At 52.3% G+C, this 7,477-nt stretch overlaps 1 protein-coding gene and 1 long non-coding RNA gene across 5 annotated transcripts in view; one reads left to right on the top strand and one right to left on the bottom strand.

Moving 5' to 3' along the window:
- The first annotated feature begins 1,229 nt into the window (after nucleotides 1-1,229).
- Nucleotides 1,230-7,477, top strand: part of NR3C2 (nuclear receptor subfamily 3 group C member 2) — a 369,924-nt gene continuing 363,676 nt past the window's right edge. For 2 of the 4 annotated variants that reach the window (XM_082388987.1, XM_082388984.1), the window contains exon 1: nucleotides 3,037-3,696. The gene's annotated coding sequence lies outside the window, so the exon portion shown is untranslated. The other 2 variants (XM_082388985.1, XM_082388986.1) reach the window with 2 other exon arrangements.
- On the bottom strand, nucleotides 1,664-3,015 carry LOC309627254. Its single transcript, XR_014243631.1, has 2 exons — nucleotides 2,900-3,015; nucleotides 1,664-2,056 (listed from the first exon to the last, which is right to left on the bottom strand). It is a non-coding gene; the product is annotated as an uncharacterized lncRNA (long non-coding RNA).

Genomic DNA, 7,477 nt, shown 5'->3' with positions numbered 1-7,477 from the left:
CACATTTGCTCTCATGGGGGTGATCTGTGTGGCGCGGGGGGGCGGGGTGGGGGGTGGAGGACGTGGGACTTCGGGAGACTCCGGAGCCAGGAGGCACAGGCGGCTCCGCAGGGCAGCCGGAGCTGGAGAATCCCGGGACCGCGGGTCATAGCTCCATCCTCCGCCCCGCGCCGCGCTCCCTTGAGCCTCCGGCCGCCCTCTCGGCTCGGTCGCCCCCCTTTCACTTTCGCGTTTGCGTAGGTGTCTGCCCGGGCGGCGGGAGGGCTCGGGGGCGCGCGAGGTGGCGCGGGGGCGCGCGCGGCGCTCGGCGAGCAGAGAGGGGAGGGGTCCTGGCGCTCGGCCCCTTCCTCCGCTCGCTCGGCCGAGCGGGCGGCGGCGGCGTCCGAGTCGCTGTCAGAGCGAGGGGACCGGTGGCACCCGCCTCTCCTCGCCATTCTCCCCCGCGCGCAGACACCCTGTCCTTCCTCGCCGCCCCCCCACGGTGGGGGTGGGGCATAGGCGCTGCGAGCCCGAGAGAGAGGGGGGAGAGGAGCAGCCTCGCCCGGTGGGCAGCTGGGGAGCAGGAAAAGAAACTTTTCCCTGCTGCCCCCCGCGCGTGGTCCCTAGCCCGCGTCTCCCCCCGCGGCTGGGAACTGCACCTGAGGCCGGGGCGCGAGGTCAGGGCTGGACTTTGGGGAGCCGTGGGGAGGGGTGTGGGGTGACGTGCATTGGGGTTCCGTTTGCTCTTGGCCTCCTCGCAGCCAGTGGCCAGGGTGGGAGGGCGGTCACGGCAGCCCCCGGCCCCCTTTCCCACCAGCTGGTGGCTGGATGCTTTGCTGCCTCCTCCCGCTGGTGAGGGTGTGACCCGGCAAGGGGGCCGCGGCGCCGCGGGCTCCCCCTGCGGCCGCCCCCTTAACACACACACACACACACACACACACACACACACGCTCAGCCGTCCGAGCTGTCACCGGCCACCCCAGGCCTGGGGAGGGGGCGCGGAGAGCCCGTTGCGGGGCGGCCGGCTTGGGGTCATCCCGCCGGACTTCCCGGCTCCCAGGGCCGCCGCCGTCACCGCCCAGGAGACCTAGCAGCCCCGGGAGAGGGGCCCGCCTGAGGCCCGGCCGCCAGCTGCTGGGGGCGGGCGGGCGCCCGCGTCCCGCTCCGCGCGATTTGGCGCCGCCGCCTCGCCTCCTCCTGCCGGGTAACGACACTACTGCTCTATTGCTCTACCCACCGTCAGTAGGGCGACTGCCGGGATTCTCTTCCTCTCCATCCTTACCGCCGATCTGCTAATATTGGACTTGCTGGTGGCGGCAGTAGCGGCGGCGGCGGGAGTTGGTTGCCCCCACCCACCCCCCGCGCCCCAGCCTCCCCACCATGTCCTAGAAAAGGTGAGTGCGGCGACAGTCACTTTGCGCTGACAGCGGCGGGAGGGGGCCCGGGGAGCACAGGGCGGCCCCGGGGAAGGCATGGTCCGCGCAGAGGGCGCGGGTTGGCGAACCGAGGTGGGCTGCGGGCAGGAGACGAGGTGCCCGCCGGGCCGCCTCCGGGCGCGGGTGCTGGGCGGCGGGCGAGCAATCGCGGCGGCTGTCCCTGCAAGATTCTAACCTAGATTTTGCAAGAAGCTGAGATCCAGGGCAAGACCGGCCCTCCGTAAAGGAGGTAAAAACTTAGTAAAAGAGACACGTCCATTCCTTTAATAATGAATAATTCGGCGGCGCAGGCGGAGCCGCTGTCTCCTCTCGTGCGCGGGCACTAGGTCCGGGACTCCCTTCGCTCCTGCCGGCCGCCCGCGCTCGGCCCCGGGTGCGATCGATGCCCGGCTGCTCGTTTGGCCAGGAGAGCGCGCATGACCTCGGGCCCCGCGGGAAAGTTGGGACACTTGCGGGGACTCCCGGCTGCTGGTGCGCAGGGGCCGCTCAGCGCGGGGGACTGCTGAGCACCAGAGTCGGGGGTTGGGACCAGCTCTCTTGCGCCGCCGCCGTCTCTCCCGCAGCCAGGGAGTTTCCTACCTGGAGCGGCGGAGAGTTCGAGTTTTCCTGGGTTCGGGGTCTGAATCCTGAAGCTTAATTATCTGTAAGGAGAGGAGGGGCCTTTGAGCACACGGCTAACTCCCTCCCCCCTTCCGAGTTTGGCTGGTGCGGGGCAAGGGTGAGGAGGGAGGCTGCACAGCTGCCGCCGCCGGGCTGCGGGTCGCCAAGGGCCGGGGGACCAGATTTAGGTGTGTACGTCACTGGTGCTGACTCTTGGGCCAGCCGGGAATCTAAAACGGAGCCTCATACGCGGAGCCTCAAAGTCCTTAGAAATCAAAGTTAAGAAGCCCATCCTTTCGCTTAGTAGCTTCAGCGTTTGGGTGGGCGGGAGGAGAATCGAGGTGGAGGCGATTGGAGGGAAACCGAAATTTCTTCTTGCAGACACTTGATCCTTAGAAAACAGTTTGTTTCCTTCCCCACTCCCGTTTGTTCCTCCTAATTATGTGCACCCCCCCCCACACACATTATAAAGAAGTGACTCTCCTCGATGGTAAGCTTTCTTTCAAATTGAACTAGTGGAAAAATCCAATACGAAAGTAATAAATACAGCAACAAAATTATAAGGAAGGAGTGCAGCAGCTCTTGACCCTGGCACTTTTTGGGGGGTTGGGGGAGGTGGGAGCGAAACTGTGTTTAAAGGGTTTTGGCTGCAGTGAAATCACTCGCTTTTCCGGCACGGTTAAAACAAGGAAATTCAAATCGAGTGGGAACGTGATCCTCTTGCTCGCTGGCAGCGGACGCTGCGGCTTCTCGGTTGAGAGGTAACTCAGCAGACAGACGGGAGGGGCGGGGAGCGGAACCTCGGGGGTCTGAAGAAGCCCACTGAGAGTCCTCCCCTGAGCGCGGACGCGGTGGGCGGTGCCTGGGCCTGGGCTGCCGCTCACCTGGCGCTGCAGGTGGAGAGCGACAGGGGGACGGCACCTTAACTGGCTTTCGGAAAAACCGACTTCTTCCGCGTCACCAGACTTTTCACGTCTTTCCAGACATCCTGGGTTTAGCCAGGAGGAGAGCCAGGTGGGCGTGAGCAACTTTGGGGCAGTCGAGCGACGGGGGCGGGGGGTACCTAGTGGCGTAGCCGCTGCCCTGCACCCCAAGCGGCCACCGCTTCTGCGGCTTTAAGGGAGCTGCCGAGTCCAGGCTGTGTCGCAGCAACTTTGTATCAGTCATGTCGCCCTCCTGGTGACTGACAGCCGGAATTGTCCAATGAGAAGCCCGCCTGACCCGTGCAGCGTGGAGACTTGCTTCCCTCCGGGCCAATGGGAAGGGCCCAGGGAGGCGGGATAGCAACCTGAACTTTTTATCTGGACATGTGACCGGCTTTTAAAAGGGCCGGCCCTGGAGCTGGCCCACTCCCCCTCTGGGCTTTCGCCCGCCCTCTCGAGCTCTCTCCCTCCCTACTTCGCCCGCCCTGGCCCTACCCCTGCCCCCTCCTCTCCGCCCCTCCGCGCCCGGGGTGTCATTGGACTGGAAAGACGTAAGCCAACTTCAGGCCGCTCGGAGGAAACGCGTGCAGTCACCTGGGTGCAAGAGCGTTGCTGCCTCGGACTCTCCCGCTGCAGGGAGAGCGGCACTCGCTGGCCTGGATGTGGTTGGATTTAGGGGGGCTCCGCAGCAGGAGTGTCGTGGCGTTGGCAAGCGCTGCAACAGGTAGACGCCGTGAGACGGACCCCGGCCGAGGCAGGTGTGTACGGGTGCGCGGCTGGGCGCCGCTTGCCCGGGTCGGCGTGCGGCCGCGGCGCGGGAGCGTGCACTTTGCAGGGAGAAGTGGCTGCGTAATCCGGAGGCAGTCAGTAGGGTGCTGTGTGCTTGTTGTTTTGTTTTGGTTTTCCACTTTTTCTCCCCTTTGACCGCCAGAGGACTATTTTGGGAAAGTTTGGCCACTTTGGATAAATGCCCTCTAACGAGCAGCTTTCAACCGGCTTTGGCAGTGGGAGGTCTACCACCCTTCCCTTTACCCAAAGATGAATTTCGGATCGTTTTCCTTGTACAGTTTTTAAAGGACGTTTGAATAATATTTCTTTCCTCTATCAATTGCGGAAGCACCCAAATCTCAGCCGGAGGTGTAGCGGTAAAAGGGCAGTTGAAGGAGATAACAGATCCTGATAGATCCTGTATGAAAGGGGCTCTGGAAATTCGTGCATTTCCCGTTCCTTAGTATTCACGAAACTCCTGAAAGAGATTATGCTTTCTGTGGCATCAGTTGGAATTCTAAAGGCATCCAAGAAGGGATGAGGCTTCTTTTGGTGGCATCAGTACCCTGCTACTGAATTTAGGTGCACAGCTTTTCCTAATGAATTTTAAAAGACCAGGTTTAAATCTTAATGGTTTATGGCACCAACAGTTTTAACTATTTATTATAACAAGTTTTCAAGTAGGAAAACTTGATAGCAGACAAGTTTTTGAAACCACTTAATTTCAAATGCAGTAATTGCTCTTTAACATTTGAATTGCCATTTCTCTAAGTGCTGTTATTGATCATATTTACATAGTAATGATAACAGCGTTCTCCATCTGTGAAGTTCTGGGAAGTATTAATTTTATATCTGACTTCATAGCACGCTTTCATGGAAATGCTTCAGGAGAGAAGTTTTTAAAAATAATCTGAAGGGGAGTTTTTTCCTTTAAGGGAGAAATAGTTTACTTCGGGGCTTTTAGAAAGATCAGGTGGCTCAGTGAATTAGGTGAGTGAATAGAAATCAGATGTGTTCAGTTCTAACTGGTTCTCCAGCTCCCTTAGGTGACCTTGGGCAGATTTCTATCATTTACCTCATCTGTAAAAAAGAGGAACATAGTAATAGTTATGTAGGGGGAGAAGACAGCAAAATAGTTACAAACTGAACTTTTACAACTGTGCAACTGGTGCAAATTATGAAATTCTTAAGGTTCTGTCTTTAAGATGTCATTATAGTCAAATAACTATAGGAAATGATGCATTTGAAGGGAACTATATTTGGGGGGGTAGTAAAAGTGAAAGTGTTTTCAGATAAAATATAAATTCGCAAGATTCCTTTTTAATATTCCTGAAAAAAACTACTTCCTTGTGGAAAACAGCAATTTAACACGGTCTGTAAAATATAAAATTTTAAAGTCAGGTTTTTCCTTTGCAAAATAGTATTTAAGAGCATATATATGACAAGGTAGAACTATCAGTGCTTCTCCTTACTTTCCTTATGTGAAAGTTCCTTTATTTTTGCGGGGGGGGAGGGAGGCCGTTTGCATGAAAATTAAGGGGTCTTCATGGTTTTTGTCTTTGTCCCAAGGGAGTCTCTGTTATAGTTTCCATTTGTAAGGGAGACAAATCTGATTTTATATAAGCTAGATTTGTATAACGGTATCTGTTTCATCTTATACTTTAGTAACAAAACATTCCCTTTACCATCTGGATATTAAGTTCTATGAGGATCATATTCATCAACTAATATTTTGAGTATTCACTAGTAAGTTCAGGAAATTCTGCTCAAGCCATGGTCCTTATGCCGGTTTTAAAAAGACAACCTGGATTTCCTGGACACTGTAGGAAATAATTACCTAACTGATCCATTTGTTTTACAGAGAAGGCCAGTTAAGATAATCGGGAGAATTCAGCATAAAATATTTCAATAATCATATTCTTTTAAAAACCCAGTCTTTAAAAATATTTGCAGTGGAAGCATGCTGATGTCCTCCATTCTTTTGTGTTTGTTGCCAGCCTTTGCTCTATTTTCTTTGTTGAGAGGTGCATTCGGTTGGTAGATGAGAATACCTTAAACAAAGCTAATGTGATAGATTTCAGCAAAACCTTTTGCAAATTGTCTAATGATAGCCCTGTCAGTAATGTGGTGAAATGCAGGCTGGTTTATGTTATTGTCAAGAGAGTTCAAGGCTAGCCAAACAGGACTTGGAAAGTTATGATCACCTGCATGATGTTAGCTGACAAGGTGCTTCCTTGTAGAGTGCTTTAAGATGGTTCTTGCCCGTCAGCTCCTGTAGAGATTCTCTTCAAATCTTCACATAGCCTTACGTATCCGTGGCTCCTGCTTCGAGGCAGAGTGATGAAAAGTGTCCCTCAGCCTGCTAGTAGGTGTTCTGTGAAAAAAAAAGTGCAGTGACCAAATTATTTAGAGGACTCTGGATTAAAAAGGAAACAGATTTCTGCACCGTGGAACTTCCCTGGAGTCTTAGCATGCAAATTTCCACTGTGAAACTTCAAAAAAGGCAGTGAGTGATCATGCTTTCCAAAAGACAATTTGGAGGATGAATTTTTGGAGAGGGGTCTGGATGAGGATGGCCCTTCAGACCCAAGGCAGATGGTTCTCTTGCCTGGGGGGCAAGGAGCGGTACTGTAGGTGTGGGAGTGAGGAGGGGTGAACCTGTGGAGACCTTTGGTAAGGGTGCCAAGGCAAGGGTGACTTCTGGGCACGTGGGTAGAGGGTGGCACAGTTCACCAAGACCGAGAATGTGGGTTTAGGGACAGGGTTGGGGGTGGGGGAATGATAACACAGAAGGTGTTCAATTTTGAACAGGAGTAGACATGTTTCTTGTGGTGTTTAATGAACTTGGACCTGAAACATCTATACCTTAGATATACATCTGTTCAAGTTTGCTATGGGGAAGACAGAATATTCTCAGGTAGAAGTAGAAGCAGCACATAATATTTACTGGTATTTTCAACCCATGGCTACTATTAAATGGTTTTTCAGTAAGGTAGAAAAGGCCAGTATTAGCTGTTTTGGTCCCATTTCACTTTATATATATATTTTTCTTTTTTTTCTTTTTTCAACTTTCACTTAGCTTTCATCCACACTAATTTTTTCAGCTGGAATTACCAGATTACCTCCTCAAACTTCGTAATTTGACTTATTTTCCACTGTTCTGTGATTTGATTTGTGATTAGGAATTTATAGAAAAATGTTCTTTAAGTAAAAGCACACTGCATAGTTGGGAGATTTTAATGTTCACAAGTTACTGAGTATTGATTATGTTATAATAGTTTTACTTTTTAAATTTGCATTATGCTGTCGTCTTGGGATGCAGTGGTAAAATTGATAAAGTTTCTGCCTTCTGGGAACTTAAAGTCTAGTGTAGAGTACAGAAAAGTAAGAGGTAATTATGATACTTGGACAATTTGGGCATTAAATTTTGTCAGCGAGCCCTGCAATATCTGATGCCAGTTTATTTAGTAGAGTCATTAGATTATTTTTCCACGATAATTAATACAATTTCTGGAGCAAAAAGGCGTCCTAGTCTCTTTTTAATGAGGGGAACATAGGGCAGATGGAGATTGTGAGTGGCAAAAGTTGGTGGGGAGAGGACTGAGAGGCCTAAAGTAATATTTGTATTCAGAACTGCAGAAACTGCATCTTTTAGATCAGGACCTTTATTTGGGTCAGAGAATGTTTACACACCTGAAAGGATTTGAAAAATGCATACTTAAAAGATTTTAAGAGTTTTATGCATGAAAATGCACAAATGAAGTTTTATTG

The sequence above is a fragment of the Balaenoptera borealis genome (assembly GCF_965194805.1).
Source record: "Balaenoptera borealis genome assembly, chromosome: 4".
In the NCBI taxonomy this organism is placed as follows: Eukaryota; Metazoa; Chordata; class Mammalia; order Artiodactyla; family Balaenopteridae; genus Balaenoptera; species Balaenoptera borealis.
Note: the sequence above shows the minus strand (reverse complement) of the source record. Positions and strands in the feature narration are given on the sequence as shown.